The sequence below is a fragment of the Tenebrio molitor genome, chromosome 8 (assembly GCF_963966145.1).
Source record: "Tenebrio molitor chromosome 8, icTenMoli1.1, whole genome shotgun sequence".
In the NCBI taxonomy this organism is placed as follows: domain Eukaryota; kingdom Metazoa; phylum Arthropoda; class Insecta; order Coleoptera; family Tenebrionidae; genus Tenebrio; species Tenebrio molitor.
In genome coordinates this window covers 14,021,304-14,038,065 of record NC_091053.1, presented here as the reverse complement: position 1 = coordinate 14,038,065, position 16,762 = coordinate 14,021,304, and the positions used below count along the sequence as shown (strand labels likewise).

The following is a 16,762-nucleotide window of genomic DNA, read 5'->3' as shown; positions in this document are numbered from 1 at the left end:
TGGTACTACCTCGTTTTGAACTAAATTTTTGACCGTCAATTACCATTGGCTTGGCATATTGTTGGTACTAATTGGACCGCTTTCCCACATCTTTTGACGAAACATTACAAGTAGTACTTGGTGGTAGTTCTTGTTGCGTCAATTTTGGAGGTGTGGTACTTCTTACATCGAATTTCTCTACAAAAGGTTTTTGACATTGTATGCACTACTTCATTTCCCTTTAACTAAACTCAAATCGTCACTATTTTTCTATCTATTAGTACTGATTGGTACTACCTCATTTTGGACTAGATTTTTGACCATCAATTATCATTGGCGTGTTGTTGGTACTAATTGGACTGCTGTCCCACATCTTTTACATTACAAGTAGTACTTTGTGGTAGTTTTTGTTGCGTCATTTTACTTACGTAGAATTCCCACTAAACGATTTTTTTCCACCTTATGAAACCCCGACGCAATTTCAACCAGTCGACTGTCAAAATGATTAATAACCCTCTGCATTTATTAGATTTAATACCAACAATCATTGTCCAAGAAATACAACAACTCAATTACAATGCCCCCAAGCACCCAGCCGACCAATTTACGATAATCACACTAGGCCACACGGTTTCTCTTTGCATTTTTGTTGTGGCAGCATTTTTGAAACTGCACAAGTCCCTACCACTTAATCCGAAGCGACAAACACAAAGAAGCCATTGTGAGCATCGCTTTTGGCGAGATCTCGACTACGACGAGGCTGTAACAATTCGAATGAATTTCCTAATTGGTGATCTGGTGTTATTGTCGGTCAAGATTTGGTGACATTTCGTTCTGTTGCGTTTATCAATTAATTAGTCTGCAGTTACGTACAGTACCGCCTTGAGAAGTTTACTCAAGGTGATTGGAAAGTAAAACTTAATTTAATTTTGGGTACATTTCACGCGTGTGGTACCGAGGGGCGACCGTGAACGCGGGATTTGATGAGAATGAGGAAATCGTGGTTTGGGGGATTTGTTGGTACCAAAAGATCTGGAAACGAACTTGGTGTGCGGACAGGTAGAAAACTTAGCGAAAGAGATAAATCAGTCGAGTTCTTGGCGTGTTCAAATATTTGAGAAATTCCTTCAGCCTGATGAAGTTATTTTAAGCCATTTCTGTACTAATTTATGAGTGGAAAATCCAATTATAAAAAATCAGATGGTAATTAAGATAAGCTGACTAGATATAATTTGTGAGTTTGATGGTTCTCTTAACAGTCTGAAAGAAATTGCAACCCATTTTGTGCGAAGGTTGCTCCATATTTTTCATGGCTAAATTCTTTTCTAGGCAACACTATAATTACTGCTGATCAGTGTGTCATTCACCACTTAGATGGATCCGGGATTGTCTGCTCAGTAACAGTTGCTAATTGTTGCAACCTTGGAGAGGTGTAGGTGTAAATCTGTCAAATGTGTTTTAATCTTTAAAAACTTGGAATTTGTAAGTGATAATGAAGTAAGAAAGATTAATGTTTGTTTCTGTATTGGGTAGGTTTTCTTTGAAAAAAAATTCAAAAATTTCCCAACCAGTACTGACGCGGTGCAGAAGTGCAGAATATTTTTTTAATCATGATAATAATAATGACTATTTTAAATAATGAAATTAAGTACTTGACCCCCAGAAAACAAAACAAACAAAAAAAAAACGCAAAGAAAGAAAAAGTTCCACAAAAGGAAAACAAAGAACTCGTGCAGTACTGTTTACTAATGTAAACAAAAATTTCCGCCGGAGCAATCTGATCCACCACAAATGAAAGACAGAACATCTAGGAGATTGTGAAAGTTTCGATATAGCTACAACATAATTTATCAAAAAAAAACATTAATTTGTAACGTCAAAAAATTTTGCTCATAAATTTTCTTTGTTATTCAGGTTATTGAGACACCAAATCTGACTCATCTCAGCTGACGTGAATTATCTTCTATGCCGACTCGATCGCTAAGCAGACAACACATTCACCTCAAGAACTTTACAGAAGTATTTATAGCTTAATAGATTATTATAGATTAATTCGCGGAATACGAAAGTGGCCTCAGAACATTTCTCAAAACGTACTTAATCAGTCACATGGATGCTGAGGATATAAACCTTTTGTTCGATACCTCCCAAGAAAGTGAGCATGTATCCATTGTTACTTCACTTTCGCTCACTGTCTTTCACTCACTGGTCTGCCATTGTGTAAATGTTTCCAATTCTTTCGGATAACGTAATTTTGATTTTTTAGGCAACATTTGGTACCTCGCGGCACTTGCCTCTACCAGGACATCATCAGGAACATATAACTGACTCTTCATCACCCATTTCCACAATTTCCACAACGTGCACACAACCACTTTATTTACAGAACTTTGTTTATTTTGTATTTTATTTTTTCCATAGCAACAGTTCCATCCAAAAATGTGATTTATTTTTATGTGTTTAAAATTTTCAACAAAAGAAAACCAAATACAGCACTCGACAGTAAGGTTGCTTTCGTTCACTTGAATTGCATCGTCCACGAACACGCAATTCGTGTGAACGAAAGCTTTGCCTTTCTCGCTCTTACAGTAAATAACTATTTTTTATTTTCATTACATAAAATTTTCCATAAGGGACGCATTTACAAACTCTACACGGAATATTTCACTACGCTATACTTAATTTAACTTAAAAAATCTCTTAAAACGTGTCTTAGGGAACTTATTTCATCGATCTAGGTGGATGCTGAAAACGTAAACCTTTCAGATAGACTTTTAGGTCAGTTCCTTCTTCATCGCGTGGTTCTCAAAATGTTATTCAATTTAATCACTGATGTCACAATTTTTTTTTTTTTATTTTGATAAATGATTTTTTTCCATTCTAATCTGTTTTTTTTTCTCCTTGAAAGATTTGTCGTTTCTCTATTTCCCTTCACATTTTGCCATTTATATTTTCATTGGTAACTCTAGGAAAAACATTTTCTTAATTTTTATTACCTAAAATTTTCCAGATTTATGCGAAAAATTTTACAACCCTGTATTTAATTTCAATAATCCGAAAGTCCGCTCAGAACATCTCTTAGAACGTACTTAGTCAGACTACCTAGATGCTGTAAATATAAACCTTTCAGCCAGAGACCCTTCAACAAGGACATTAGGGCAGTTTCTTCCTCACCACACGCTTTTCAAATTGTTATTCAATAAATTAGCGTTTCAATATTTTTGTTCGTTTTAGTAATTCATTCATTTTAATTTCATTCTAATTGCTGTATTTTTTTTTAATTTAAAAATATGTTTCTCCTCTATTTCCAATTCTTTGTGAACTCGTTTTGCTATTTATATTTTTATTCCAAAGTTTCGGAATGTTTTTCTTCAATTTTGTTGCCCAAATTTTCCAAAAAAGGAACATGGAATATTTCATCAAACTGTCTCCAATTCTATATCTATATATTTTTGTTCGATACCTCCCTAGAAAGTGGGTCTGTATCCATGGTTACCAGTGAGTGAAGGTTCCACTTTCGCTCACGCACTTTCGCTCACGTACTTTCGCTCACGCACTTTCGCTCACGCACTTTCGCTCACGCATAATTGAAATTCGATTTTATGAAAAAGAATTTGTATATTGAAAATAATTACATACCAATAATAACTAAACGTTATTCACGTGGAGTTGAACATTTCAAGGTCAAATAATTTTATTTTTTGGCTCTGTAATTATGTTTTGTAAATGGCTTTTGTAAATGCAGCTAACCAACATAATGCGAATTTAGCAATGCTCAATCCATCGTGAACGGTATTTACCTGCATGTCACTGTTTGCTAAATTATTTGACCTTGAAATGTTCAATTCAACGTGAATAACGTATACAGTGCGTTTTTTTAAGACTGGCCAGAGGGTTTTACATGCTAATTTTTCAACCTCCTGTTAACTTTGTATTTGTAATACCTAAATGGTTGTAATAGACAATTTACAAATAAAATGTTTTTTGCAAAAAATAGTGTGAACATTAATATTTTACATTTTATAACGATAGATTCATTATTTATGTTATAACAAGTTTCTTTACTTTAATAAAAATTAAATGAAATGTTCAAAATGGCCTCCAGAGGCAGTTAAGCAATCACATAATCAATTACATATCAAAATTACAAATGTCAGGTGAAATTTTAGCCTACTGAAAATTTAAAATTAGAGCAAACGGAATTCAAAAAATGTCTTTTTGCTATAACTTATTCCTTGATTCTGGTTATTAAATTGAAATTGTTTCAATACATTATCATATCCCACAACTTTACTACAAAACTGGGTTGAATATTTTCATGAGGACAAAAGTTAACAGGGGGTTGAAAAATGTAGCTTGTAAAACCCTATGGCCAGTCTTAAAAAAAAAACTCACTGTATAACAATTCATCACTTTACATAATTAATCACGACGGCCACTGAATATGCCCATCATCAGTACAACTTTCTGAAGGATCCATTCTTGGTCCGCCGCTTCCAGTAAAAACTTGCAAACATCGTTTCTTGAAGAAGTTGTAGCTTTTTTCGGCTGATAGTTTCTACATTTTGTTTTCAAAAAGGAGGTGAGACTGTTGAACCTGTACAATTTATTATATTAAAACAACTAATAGCTTATTAAAAAAACCTCTTACCTGGATACCTGGAGATATAAACGTTTTGAAATACAAACAGTGTACTCTTCAACATTGAATAACCGCGCTGATGCTGCTTTCGTCTTTTCCCTTGATCTCGGTCTGCCATTGTGTAAATATTTCCAATTCTTTCTGGTATCGCAATTTTGATTTCGTAGGCACCATTTGGTACTTCGCGGCACTTGCCTCTTCCAGGACGTCATCAGGAACACAGAATTCTTCGTCATCCATTTTCACAACGTGGTGTGCACAATCACTTTATTGACTTTGCAAAACTTTGTTTATTTTGTATTTTATTTTTTTCCATAGCAACAGATCTCTCTGAAAATGTGATTGATTTATTTTATTTTAATTTTATTTAAAATTTTGAATATAAAGTTACAGGCTTATTTTCTAAGGAGTTATGTCTGGTATCGAACAAAATCAAATACAGCACTCGAGAGTAAGGCCGCTTTTGTTCACTTGAATTGCATCGACCACTCCGCTGCGCGTCGTGGCCGAACATGCAATTCGCGTGAACAAAAGCTTTACCTTCCTCTCTCGTAGTGTAAATAACTATTTTTATTTCAAGCATTTTTTTCTCCTCTCCATTTTCATTAGATACTTAAAATTTTCCAAAATATTTTTCGCAAGAAAAACCAACTGAAAACGTCATTCACACCATCACGATTTATTCCACATATTTCCATTACACACTCTCTGACACGCCACTGCTTTTGAAAGCATTTCGCAAAAACTCCAACCAACTTCTATTGCAACATGTGGAACAAAACATTAATTTTAATAGTCGCTTTGCACAAACATCGCCTGCCAAGATACCAATCGATTATCTCCACCCATCACTCTTCATTTATTTCCAAACAATTTTCCTTCCATTTCTCAAAAACTGGACCACCGGCCAACAATGACTGTCACTTTGTTTCTTGAACGTCGTGTCTGGCCGAAAAAATTCGTTGCAAAATGCGAAGGTCGAGCATTTTTTCTTCGCCAATTTTGCAACGCCCATAAATTGACGATTTTCGGAAAATAATAATCGTCAGTCGAGCGTGACACTCGCTCCTTTTACGTCTTCAAACTTGACCTTTGGGAGAGGTTCAGGATGGTGTTGCAGAAAGAAGAAAGCGGTCGGTTGATTCCACTGTTTTGCCAGATGTGTCAACAATAAATTTGACTTTTCTTCTTTCTCTTCTCCGCATCAGAGACACCTTCTCCGTAAAATGCGAATTTAATTTACTCGAAAGAATTTTCACCTTAAACTTTTGTCGGACGTATTCGCACTGGTCGACCTTTACAAACCGACCAAATTTTTCGGCGGTGAGTATACACGCTACACTTATTCTCCCATTTGATGTTTGTCAGATTTATGTGCGGGTGTGACATAAATGGGGCGCTATTGTGATTTTCGTGTGATAGATGATAAAATCTTGTCTTCATAAATTTCGGTGGGTAGGTGTAGAATTTCACACCCGTTTTTCGATTGCGACTAAATGGATCAAGGTTCTTTTTTTTTTGTTTAACGATTCGGACTGATTTATTTTATTTTGTTCAAAATGCACCCAGTGTTGTGCAAAAACTGATCGTATCTGGCTTATATGGAAACTACAAGTAAAAGTTTTTCATTACAAGCTCTAAAAAACAGATAACATAACACAAAAGCTATTATTCCAAACAGCTACGATAAATCTAGATATCAATGTCAGAGAGATTTTATATTTTCACTGGTTTTTGCTTAGCCGACGGTTTTATTCGATTTGTCATTTTTAAGCGTTCTTTATGGAATGCTAATTTATTTTTAATACGATAAAATCGATAGCATCGTCGATATAAACTGAAATAATTATTTTTTGTGCAACCCTACGCGAAACGAGCATTTCGCGTACCTAAAACAGGCCGCGAAATCCAATTTCGGTTGCATAAAAGATGTTGGTACATTGGTACACCTTGGCCGCGAAATTCTTTAACCCCCTCGAGATTGCTGTCTCGGCCGCACCTCGGCGACAATTTTTCTCTCGGTGCGTTAAAGAATGATTTCGTGGCCTTGATATACAAACAACTATATCAAAGATAAACTCAAATCAAGTCTTTTACTTTGAATTTTATTCAAAATGCCCATCTTATGTAAAGTATTAACTCAAAATTTCAAAACACAATTTTATTTGTATTAAAGTATTGGGCCTCAACTAGGTCCTTGCGTAACACCAGAATTAGATTTTTATTTAAATAACAAGTAAAAAAACATCAAATGAAGACATAAAGCTACAAGATAATTTATTTGATAATTTCTAAACGTTTCCTTACAACATACACAAGTACTATAGCTTCTGGGTAATCTGATCGTCTACAAATTAAATACAGAACGTCCAGCAGATTGTGAAAGTCTCGCTCTAACATTTAAAACACAATTTATTACACAGAAAAAAACATTAATCTGGATTATCGAATTTTTTACACGCCAAGTTTCTTTGTTACTGAGGCTGTTGGGCTGCTGCAGTACCAGATGTGACTCACCACTGACCAAAGTACCATCTTTGGCGGTCTCAAATGTACGGAAATGCCAATTCTTGCATTTCTCGATCACAATCGAACCCAAATTAGCATTATTTACGACCGAAATACGATCTGACTGTGACTAACTCCAGAACGAGTTTTGTGACAATTTGGAAAATTTTTGGGTACCGTTCGGTACTCTCCAGATCCGCCAGGTGTGTCCTCGCATCCTGAACCTCACCGGTTACGCCACGGAACTCGAATAATCGAAAATAATTGACAGCATCTGCAAGTAGGTGAGGTACCGGCGGTACCACCCATAATTTTTCGAAAGCAAGGCCGTCATTATTTCGGATAATAACAATTTTTTTCCGCTCAATAACATTGTTGAAAATGCAACGCGATGAATAGACTACTCGACTTCCCGGATTTCTTCACAATAACGTGTGGATTTTTTTCTTCTCGGTCGCCTTCGGTCAAAAGTGCTAATTTAATCAATTTGGAACACGATTCGCTCGTTTATTAAATATCGGGATCAGAAAAACAATTAAGCAAATTTATCGACGCGTACCTGCTAATGGTGGTATTTGAAGCGCCTACGTTTGACCAGCAGGATCTGTTTCGTAATTTCGTAAAGAATAGATTCTGGCGAAATAGCCAATTAAATTCCTATTGGGCTCATTCATTTTGGTGTGGACGTGAATGTGCTTTTACAACTTTTTAATTATCTTAAACGATCAAAAGTGTAACCGTTAATGGACAATTAAAGGTCAACGGGTTTTTGTTTATTCGGTAAAATCATGTGATTCCCCGAAGGAAAGAAATAATAATAGTAATAATACGAAACGTAAATAGACAGACAAGTGAATGTTACTACTTATTATGATCTTCATGATCTCATCAACTATTAAATTTACAACATTTTACCACTCCATAAGTGATAATAATAATACATATTAATATTTTTTTTTATAAATTCAAGAGTAATATATGTTTTTTCTTATTATACAGGGTGTCTTAAAATTATCGTATTCCGAGTTCGGGGATTAGTAGGGACACTTTGAAAAAAATATCAAAGTTGCCAATATTTGTTCACAAATACCTGATTAATATTCTAGCTGTGTGGTACTTCCCTTTTGAACAAAAATTGGGAAAATAAAACTTTTATTTTTTCGAGATAAAGCTATTTTTTCAAGAAATGTCTTTTCATTTATATTTTAATATTTTACATAATCATCCTCACCATATTTCAAAAAGAATGTCAACCATTTATATTTTTTATTTGAAGAAAACATGATTAAAAATTTGAACCTTCAGACCCATATATCTTTATAAAGACCCCCCCCCCCCCCCCTATATTTTTTATTTTATTTTTTCGAGATTCCTGAGATTTTTCCTACAAGACCCCCGACTTGGAATACGTTAATTTTGCGACACCCTGTATACTCTCGAATTCCTTCCATTTACATATTACAGGTTTTCAACTCTCCAATCCAGTTCATCCTTTTGATCCTTTGTCCTTTAAATCCACTTTATTATTTTCATTTTTCTCTAATTTGTCTCATTTCCTACACCTTTCTTTTTCTTTTCTTCACTTCCTCATCAGCACAAACCAACTACACTTACCCATTACCTCAACAGTTCACTTCATTTAACTATCTTTTTTTTTTTGGACAGAATCTGGGACAATCTTGTTTAAAGTTGATTGAACTTTTTATTTCTTTGGTGTTATTTATTCAGTTACCTTCCAACGATTGCAATAATAAACATTTCATAAGATTCACTTAACTTACATTTTATATTACATTAAGTACTTTAAGAGAAACAAAATTTCAGTACCACGAAACGGTACGACCCGTCACTTTTAATGTGAAATATTTCATGAAGATTTACAAATTGATTTATTTCATAATTTTCACCAGTTACTGTGAAAATTTTCCTTCCACATTTTTTCTTGTCCATGTGCCGAAGAACAACAACACTGAACCGACGCATAAATTTAGCATTTTAAAATATGGGTCGGTGCGAATGCCCCACTGACAAACGCACACAACGTCCTTGTCAGCATTCCAAACAGCTTTCGATATCGTTCAGGATAATTGATAAACACGCGCGCACTTTCGTCCAACAAAATGAATTTTAAACGGTACCGAACAAGTACCAAATTATTTCACGGATTTCGTAAATATGCAACCGGCACGTAACACCTGTCAATCACTCCGCCCTCGTGGTTTCCAAGTGAACCTCTTGAAGATTCAATTTGAGTGCATTTTCCTGCAATTCCGCGGCTTTCTATGTGGTACCACCGCGGTACTGAACGTGTGGTGGTGAAAGTGTGGATCGCATTTTTTATATAATTCAGATCTGGATTGTCATAATTTATAAACACATATGTTAATTCCTCTGTGGTACCCCACACATTCCGCTCAAATGTACGACTAGAAATTTATACTTGTAAATCTACTAAATGGTACTTCCACATTTACACGTTTATGTTTACGAGGCTTAATAGAGAGCGCGCAGCGGGACGTTTATGAAATATTGGAAATAAATGGAATTTCGTAATTTATCTAGTTTACAAATTCACTTAACCGCTTTATTTAATGGTACTGCTCAGGTACTGGTTTTAGCTTTTTTTAGAATTTCGCCGCGCGTAATGACCACCTCGCGGGTCAAATAAAAATCGTAAATTAATCGTTACATAAAAATATTAATTCGATTTGATTGGAATTTTTAGAAATGGTGGTACCAAGATTTTGCAAATGCGAAATGTCAGAGTAGAGAAAATTAACTTGTTAGGCTAATTTCGAGCGATTTCACCGGTTTAATGTTCCTAGTGACGTTTCAATAACTCAAGGTTTAGGCAAGATTAATCCACACGGTACCACCACAAAGTTGGAGGCGAATACACTCAAATGGTCATAGTGACAACTATTTATAAAGAAGATTTGAATATTTCGAAAAATAATAAATATGTAGCATATGTAGAGAAAATTTTGGTAGTGGTACCGAAGTCGTGGTACTTCACCAAATGTATTTATAACCTTTGGGTAACTATATTTTACAGTAATGTGCTTCTAGGTCCGTCGTAGCTTTCAAACATCCAGAGAGAAAATTAAACTATTTCCTTTGGTACTAATGGTACCAGTAGAAATTTTAATTTTTTATATTTCTTATACACCCGTCTCTTCGTTACATCTTTTCTCCTTCTCCAGATCTCACATTTTCTTTAATCAAAATAATAATAATTGTTGCATTCTCTAGATTCTACATTTTCATTTTTAAATCTTTCTTTCTCAGCAGTCTCGATTTTTTTTTCTTCTACAAACTTTGTCGCCCAGATCCTACACTTTTCTAGTCTTCTCTACTTCCGAATATAACATTTACTGACTTCATTTCCATTTTTTCTGGTATTTCAGTCATCTGCTGCTCCACAAATACCGCATATTTCACATTATTTCTACCGGTCACTTTTTTTTTTAACGCTTCGAATCCTCTCGATAGAAAGCACAAGAAAAACCCGACTTAAGGCACTTTTTTTTCACATAAATTTAATTTGTTAATAAGCCAATAAAACTGATTTATTTGCAGCGTTTACTATAAAGCTCGCTAATGCCATCAACAGGATTTCGTATCCCGTAGGCAGATAATTTAATGAATTACAAATTAACAAAGACGCGATCAGAAGAAATTACAACGTATCAGCTAACAAGCTGCGGTCGAAGGATAAAAAAAAATATATTCGGTATGCCGCAGGGAGGCGGTCTCCGTCCCCTTTTCTTCTATTCCTTAATTGCGTCGATATTTCGAATAGATCACGTCGTAATTACATGTAATTAGATTAAAATGACAAGTAATTAATTCTAATTGTCGTGTATCGAAACCAGAACAAGAACGACCTTCGCTCGGTCGAATAATCGATCAGACTTTGACTACGCGACCGTAACAAGTAGTAATAATAGTAAATGATAATAATAATAATTTTATTGTTCCTTTTCAGAGATAGCCCCAGGACGACGCCTTCACAAAACCGACTCCAAACAAGGACTGTCAGTCTTAATTATAACGAAAAGTTGATCACAATCGCACCGCAAACTCGCTCTTGTCAGGACGGCATTGAACCCAGACAGGACATTCTTCCGTCGTCCGACCATCCACCGATTTGCATTTATGCTAATACGCTTTTTGCGTGATCTACCGAACAAATGAAGCCATCAAGTCATGTGTGTCAATGCTAAATCGCTATCTGGAGCAGTATCTGGCCGCGATAATCGCCAGAACTATGTCCATTAGAGCGGATTTGGGGCCGTAAACATCGAATAAGAACCAATTATGTTTACAAATGCAAATGAGGGGATTTGTGGGAAAAATCGACAGATGTCAGGATTAATCGCGAGCGTAAAAGTTGTACAATAAAATCGCAAGCTTGGACACATTTCCTGTTGTGTTTTTATTTCTTTACAAATAATGCGAGTGCGCCTTCCTGCGATCTTTAATCATCGGGTTTTGTATCCGAGTTCCGTTTCCGCACAATTTTGCGTTGTTTGAAGTGAACGGGTCAATTTTTAATTAGATTTGGAATTTTTTTCTGGTGTTTCCTAGAGACTGGATTTTATGAATAGCGTTGCATAAATGCAATTAGCGCATTCGGTAGTGCAACTGACAACGAAAATAAACATTTTGTAGATTTCTATTTTAATTTTTGATTTAGTTTAATTCCAGCAAACTATAATGTATGCTTAATAATAATATATTTGCTTCAGTCGGCATTTATTGGTTATTTTATTGCCCATTTAATATTCTTGTTAGGTACCTACTACGGCGAAAGTGTTTTATTTGTTGCTAATATTGCATAGCAAAATAGTTTTTTTCTTTTAATCCGACTTGTAAAATTCGTTGATAATAAATTATCTTTATGAAATAGTAAATTCTAAATTGTATAGTTTTTGTTTCATTAAAAACAATCTGGAGGTTATTCTTGACACATATATAAATTGCTCAACTGAAACAGAAAAAACTAGTAAAGTAGTAGTAAAGAAACTACAAATATGTATTATCTTGAAAAAGTATTTCAAGAGAGTCCTATGGACACCAAAAAACTCTTGAAACAAAATATGTACTAAGATCTTGGACATGTTAGAAGAAAAAATAATAGGTACATATGTATTTCAAATTGTGATACTATGTAACGGGTGTTTTTTTAAATTTGGCGTCGAAGTTGGCGTTGAACTGTCAATTGTGAACGCACTATACAGGTTACGGATCACGGATCAGCTGTTTAAATCTTACGCTTTACACGAATGGTGCGATCTCAATCGACTCTCCAACGCCTACTTCGACGCCAAATTTAAAAAAAACACCCTTTATAGGTATGTATAGTTGGGCACGCTGTACCACAAGAACCTGTATTAGGCCCTCTTCTAGTTTTCATGAAGCCTTTCAGTCAGCAAGCCATGATAATTTTTTGTGAGGGATGTAACGTCTAAGGGTACGATTATGTTGGAGCTGCGATGAGCGATAAGACCAGCGATAAGAGCGATCGCCGCTCCAACATAATCGTACTCTAAGAGAACGTTTATGTTGGAGCTAAGATGAGCGATAAAAGCGGCGATAAGAGCGAATTGCCATTTGAAAACCATGGCAATTCGCTCTTGCCGCCGCTTTTATCGCTCATCGTAGCTCCAACATAAACGTACCCTTAGACAAGAAGATGAAACTTATATTTCAAGATTCCTCAGGAAAAAATTCTTTTGCCTCTATTGTAGTTGAGACGCTGAGTTATTGTACTGTTACCACATTATCCACAAAGCTGTTAAGAATGTGAGACTGTTGATAAAAATGTTATTACATAAGCTGATAATTAACCCAACATTGACTATTCTATCTACACTTTTTATTTTATTGTTTTAACATTTAAAAAGCGTCATTATAAAGTTTTTATTACGCTATCCCAATTAATTATGTTTTGTATTTTTTGTATTCAACTGAATTTTAACAAGAGAAATAGTGTGAACTAAATGAACAAAGTTTTTAGCCAAATTTTAATTTTTTATAATGAAATCAATTTCATTTGGATGAAAATATGTACAGAACTACAGTGTAATTGACATACCTTGAGGTTGGTTCAAGTGCTTAAATTTGAATTCCGGAGTCTTCTCTAAATTGGGTCAATCAAATTGTTGCAACATAACCTCAAATTGCACAAGGAGGTTTATTAAGTAGGTCACGCGTGAGGCACTGAAAGTGTGCATGAAAATACAACAAACAAACAACTTGTGACAAGATTTTTACCTAAAACTGCACAATAATCCCTTTATTATGGTTTTATAACACATTTAGTTTGGAGAAATCTGTCAAAAGTTCAAAACAAAGTAAACAAACTGTCATTCTGATTCTGCACAGTGACACAGACACACGGATTAAACAGACTGGAAACTAAAGCTTCCGTTTTTCATCAATAAAAATTTAAATAAAATATCAATTATTAACGAGTCAGATTATTAATATCTTCAATGTGCAGAATAATTTACCACCACCGCATTTCATTTAAATTCACTTTAATATTTATCTTTGGTGAAGCTGTGCTGCAATACTGATAAGAATGCAGCTCTTGCACAGAAATATTAATAAAGTCCATTCACGTTGGATTTTCCTCTCAAGGTCAAATAATTAAATTTTTTGGGCTGTAATTATGTTTTGTAAATAGCGACATACAGGTAAACACCGTACAGATTGGATTCAGCATTGCTAAATCGCATTATGTTGGTTAGCTGCATGTCACTATTTACAAAACATAATTACTGAGCCAAAAAATTTAATTATTTGACCTTGAGAGGAAAATCCAACGTGAATGGACTTTATATACTCTCGTGTCAAAAATGGATTACTCCCTAGAATTCGAACTTTTAGGGAAATAACGTTTTTCATGTTGTGTGTAACTAGAATTTTCAAAAGTTATTTTGAATGCCTAAGGTTGGTTACTTTGAATTGAGAGATTAAATCCAAACAAATATGCCGCCAGTAACCAAAATTGATTGTGAAACGAAAAATCATCTATCACTTGGCGAGAAATTAGTCATTTGCAACTGTTACAATTAATTTGCTGTCTTACATTTTTGGGATATCTTTTATTTGTCACCAGAAACCACATAACCTCCAACCTAACCAAATTTATGGCAACCTAGTAACGAATATCCCTTAAGCCTAGGGAGTAATCCATTTTTGACACGAGAGTATGTACAGTTACGGCCACGAAATTTCATCAGTTATTTTATTGTCAACTCTAAAAAAATTGTATAGCCTAAGCTTTATTGTCATTATGAGTAATATTCAAAATTTTTGTGACAGAAATTCTGTCACGCCCAATAAAAATAATTGACAAATTGACATCCATGTCAAAAATTCCAATGTGGGGTTAGAAATACTTATATAAAACCTGTTTTACAGCTAATGGAACGTATTCTGTAACTTCTCCGCTAACTTTTAAAGGCAGTTAAATTAAGTTGTCATAGCAATGACCAATCAGGGCTTGAAATTTTAAGTTTTAAAAGACGCTAAAATTGTAACGCCCCTTTAAAATTACAGAATACGCCCCAATGTCAGTTGATTGACAACGACTGACAACATTCCGTGGCCGTGACTGTACTACCATATTTAATCCTAGTCGAGTACTACTTAGTACCTATCCTTTTTTACCATTGCATTTTTGATTTTTTTTTCAAAGTTTACGGTAGTTGTCTTTCGTTGCAAAAACGAAACAATTAGAAAACAATAAATTTGATTTTAAATCGCAAAACCACATTGTAACTCTAATGCAAATTAGCTAATTTGCCGTTAAATAAATATGATTTACTTTCCAAAAAGTATCAAACTGTCTAATCACTGGACACTGGTAGAGTTTTTGACAGCGTCGTAGCGGCAGTTATCATGTTATTTTAATTTTTTTTGTTTGTATTGTTAATGATTTGGTAAGTTTATATATTTATTAATTCACCTCATCTTTGCAAAAGACTTTTATTGCTAAATGCTAAATTTGAACCAGACACTAAAAATTCATATTTCTAACCTAACATTTTTTCCTAATTAATTTATACAGTTTAGTAACCAGCTTTACACTGGTTTTGAAATATTTTGCTCAAAATGCATAACAAATGGTGTTAACTTATGTTGGTTACGCAATAAATGTCCCTATTATTCCATGTAATAATTGAAGACGATATAAGTTGGCACAACTGAGACGACAGTTTAAATGGACACGTGCTTCAGAAAAATGTAAGTGTAATACAGTGGATAGGAAATGTGCTTAAGAAAAAATTTAAAATGGTGTCAACAAGGTATTGGAAGAACTAAAAGCTTTAACCCAACTTTTCATTTTCCCCTAGATGAAAATTCACCATTGAGTAAGTCGTGCTTCCCACATTTTTTCTGCAGGATTTTTAATTCAATTAATTTAATAGCTAATTAGGTCTTAAATAATGCCAACACTCGAAAGAAAATGTCCCGGAGAAAATTTTCGTGGGAATTAATGTCGACTTCCTGGTCAGCCCGCCAGTTTTGTAATTGACTCTTAGACCCACATACATATTTTAAACCGAAACAATCTGTACCAATTTATTTCCAAACCTGTGGTTTGTCGATACCTATTAATTCACAATTATTACAGAACACGTTTCCCAACTCTTTAAAAATGCGCGGATTTTTTACAAGAGCCATTTAAACGGCTCACGTACACAATTCTCCTTGCATACGAGCGACATAACAAAATAACGAGACTGGATCTCGCAATCCTTGAAATGTTACTAAACGTCACCTCTTATGTAAAGCCCCCGTTTTAGGGAGCACTGGCTGCAATCAATTAACGAACAGATAAATTCCCAGCGACAATCACCAGTGATAGATTTCTTGGAGCAGGAAGCTTTCGGTGATGAAAGACGCGCACACGTGCCGCCAATTGTGAAAATCGTCGAGAATGAAAGTGATTTAGATCGTAAATAATCAAATGAGCACGCCCATGCTGAGACCGAGACGAGGATCAGGAAACTGAGAGCGCTGGAAGGAATTTTTGGATTTTGGGCAAAGAAGGGGACCCATATGCGCGCCCTGGGGCGCACCAGCTACGGTTATTTGTGTGATTTACAATCTGCACCATTAACTACCATAAAGTTTTTTGGTGCATCTAGATCTGTTCCGTTCGGTTTAATCAATCAAGAATCGCGTGAGTTATAGTTTTAATTAAAAATTAATCGTCGCTAGAATGTGAGGTAATCGACCAAAATGTATAACAAAATTAATGAGCACTGGATCCTGATAAAAGATTAATCGCCCGAGTTTCTAGATATGTCATCGACATTTTTTCACAAATTCTAAATCATGTTCAACAACATTCTTTCTCTCACATGTAACGTTCTCAGGTTTATGGGACCCCAACAAACACTGTAGTTGCATTGGTGGCATTAATAATCTTGGTGAAATAAATTATAGAAGAGGAAGTGTCACCACAAATGTGATGGTTTTGGGGTTTATGTAATCTGGATGAAAAATGAGCACCTGGGGACACATAATCAAACTTTTGGGGTCATTCCGACCATTTTTGGACATTTCCCGGAGAAAGAAGTGGTCCTCGATTGGAACCCTGAGGGATGCCAG

General features: G+C 34.9%; 2 long non-coding RNA genes across 2 annotated transcripts; one reads left to right on the top strand and one right to left on the bottom strand.

Annotated features, from left to right (window-relative positions):
* Positions 1-3,577: 3,577 nt before the first annotated feature.
* LOC138137043 (uncharacterized) lies at positions 3,578-5,982 on the bottom strand. The gene is made up of 2 exons (XR_011161537.1): positions 4,631-5,982; positions 3,578-4,576 (listed from the first exon to the last, which is right to left on the bottom strand). It is a non-coding gene; the product is annotated as an uncharacterized lncRNA (long non-coding RNA).
* On the top strand, positions 5,980-11,886 carry LOC138137044 (uncharacterized). Its single transcript, XR_011161538.1, has 2 exons — positions 5,980-6,072; positions 11,118-11,886. It is a non-coding gene; the product is annotated as an uncharacterized lncRNA (long non-coding RNA).
* Positions 11,887-16,762: the final 4,876 nt, after the last annotated feature.